Source organism: Somniosus microcephalus, chromosome 19 (assembly GCF_052327205.1).
Source record: "Somniosus microcephalus isolate GS21.2 chromosome 19, FLI_Smic_1.0, whole genome shotgun sequence".
NCBI lineage: Eukaryota > Metazoa > Chordata > Chondrichthyes > Squaliformes > Somniosidae > Somniosus > Somniosus microcephalus.
The window spans coordinates 57,026,197-57,028,942 of record NC_141005.1 but is presented as its reverse complement, the minus strand read 5'-3'; the positions used below and the strand labels follow the sequence as shown (position 1 = coordinate 57,028,942).

General features: G+C 47.2%; 2 non-coding genes across 2 annotated transcripts; both read left to right on the top strand.

The window, feature by feature from the left end:
* Positions 1-108, top strand: LOC147104473 (U6 spliceosomal RNA). The gene has a single exon (XR_015072609.1). It is a non-coding gene; the product is annotated as a U6 spliceosomal RNA (small nuclear RNA).
* A 2,531-nt stretch (positions 109-2,639) lies between these two features.
* On the top strand, positions 2,640-2,746 carry LOC147104472 (U6 spliceosomal RNA). The gene has a single exon (XR_015072506.1). It is a non-coding gene; the product is annotated as a U6 spliceosomal RNA (small nuclear RNA).

The following is a 2,746-nucleotide window of genomic DNA, read 5'->3' as shown; positions in this document are numbered from 1 at the left end:
GTGCTCACTTCGGCAGCACATATACTAAAATTGGAACGATACAGAGAAGATTAGTCATAGCCCCTGCGCAAGGATGACACGCAAATTCGTGAAGCGTTCCATATTTTACACTTTTAAGACATTTCACCTTCTGCAAAACATCCCTATTTACTCCTGCTTTAAACCCAAAATCAACTTCTTCATTCACCTGCTCCTCTAGTTCACTCATTTCAACCTTTTAACTCCACAAATTGGCGAAGCTTCCATATTTTGCACTTTTAAAACATACAATTTTCTGTAACACTTTCATATTTACAAAAAGAAAAATACCACAGTGGCTGGAAATCTGGAACAAAAACAGAAAATGCTGCTAACACTCAGCAGGTGGATGGGTCAGATGGAGAGAACAGACAAGTCGATGTTTCGGGCACCTGGTGGAAGAGAAAAGCAGACTGACACCAAGGCTGTGGACAAATCGCCAGCATGGTGTTCCGCTGAAACATTATTTGCAAATGTATTTACTCCTGGCCATGAAAGAGAGAAATTGATGCACTTAAAGGAGAAATGGATGTTAATGGATGGTAATAAACTGCAAAGTGATTGCGCGGCGTTCTATGACACCTTCTGCGCATGCGCACCTGTTGGTACTGCTTGGATAAGGAATTGGCTTAAGGACAGAAAACAGCGAGTTGTGATAAATGGCTGTTTTTCAGACTGGAGGATGGTAGACGGTGGTGTTCCACAAGGGTCAGTGCTGGGGCCACTGCTTTTTTTGATATATATATAAATGACCTGGACATTGGAGTACTGAGGGACCTGGGAGTTAATGGGCATAGGTCCCTGAAGGTGGCAGGACGTATTGAGAGAGTGGTTAACAAAGCATATGGGGTCTTCGGCTTCATAAATAGAGACATTGAGTACAAAAGTAGAGAAGTTGTGCTGAACTTTTATAATGCGCTGGTTAGACCACAGCTGGAGTATTGCATCCAGTTCTGGTCACCACACTTTAGGAAGGATGTGAAGGCCATTGAGAAGGTGCAGAGATTTACCAGAATGGTTCCAGGGATGGGGGATCTTAGCTACAAGGACAGGTTGGAGAAGTTGGATTTGTTTTCATTAGAGCAAAGGAGATTGAGAGGTGATTTGCTAGAGGTGTACAAGATTATGATGGGTTTGGATAAGGTAGACAGAGAAAGGCTGTTCCCACTAGTTGATGGTACAAGGGCTAGGGGACACAGATTTAAGGTTTTGGGCAAGAGATACAGGGGGGATGTGAGGAAAAACTTTTTTACGCAGCGAGTGGTGAGGACCTGGAACTCTCTGCCGACAGAAGTGATGGAAGCGGAGACACTCAATGTTTTCAAGGGGAGACTGGATAGGCACCTGAGGGAAACAACTTTGCAGGGCTACGGGGATAGAGCGGGGGAATGGGACTGACTGGATTGCTCTACAGAGAGCCAGCACGGACTCGATGGGCCGAATGGCCTCCTTCTGTGCCGTTATGACTCTATGACTATGACTCTATGACTATGATATCGGTCCCAGCTCTTTTCCGGTGCAACCGTCAATCTTGAACAGGCCCTTCCTGCCACAGAACTGGTCCCAATGTCCCAGGAATGTGAAGCTCTCCCTCCTGCACCATGTCTCTAGCCACACTTTAACCTACCATAACTTTGTATTTGTATTCACACTAGCACATGGCATGGGGAATAATCCAGGGATTACCACCTTTGAGGTCCTGCTTTTTAACTTCCGCCCTAGCACTTCAAACCTCTTCCTCCCTTTGTCATTGGTTCTGACATGGACCACAGCCTCTGGCTCTTCCCCTCCCCCCCGCAGAAAGTCCTGCACCCTCTCAGTGATGTCCCTTACCCTGGCACCAGGGAGACAACATACCATACGGAGCATAAGTAACATGATCCTGACAACTTGTATTTATATAGCACCTTTAGCACAGTAAAACGTCCCAATACGCTTCAGAGGTAAGTACTCAAAGAAAATTTGACGTAAGGATATATTAGCATTGGTGACCAAAAGTTTAAAGAGATGCATTTTAAGGAGGGCTTCAATGGAAGAGAGCGAGGTGGAGGTTTAGGAACAGTGTTCCACAGCTTGGGGCCCAGCCAGCTGAAGGCACGGCGCCAATGGAGGAGCGAAGGGAGGGGAGAAGGGCCCGGGGCCGGGTGATGTGTGTGGAAAGGCGGGCACGACCCCTGAATGCTGCCGGTCCTCAGCCACACTCTCCACACGGGGACTGTAAACAGCACCGGATAAACCCCGCCCACCGGGAAACCCAGCACAGCAACAGGCCCCGCCCCGCCCCCTGAGCATCACAGGCCCCGCCCCTGAACATCCCAGGCCCCGCCCCCTGAGCATCCCAGGCCCCGCCCCCAGAGCCCCACGGTTTCAGACTCGCCCACCGGCTTCATTTACATTTGGACCCTGCCGCCCATAATGCTCTGCGCAGAAAACTATATTACCTTCAATTGTGATGTTATTAGAACATAAGTAATTAAAGGAGACGTTCTTAATTTCAGATCAGCTACATCTTGTGTTGTGGGAAAATTCTAATTCAAAATATAACAAAAAATAAAGAACCATCAGCTAAAGGTGTTTAATATGTCCATGCTTTATATAGCAGTCCGCTTCATTTTACATTCGTGCTCGCTTCGGCAGCACATATACTAAAATTGGAACGATACAGAGAAGATTAGCATGGCCCCTGCGCAAGGATGACACGCAAATTCGTGAAGCGTTCCATATTTTA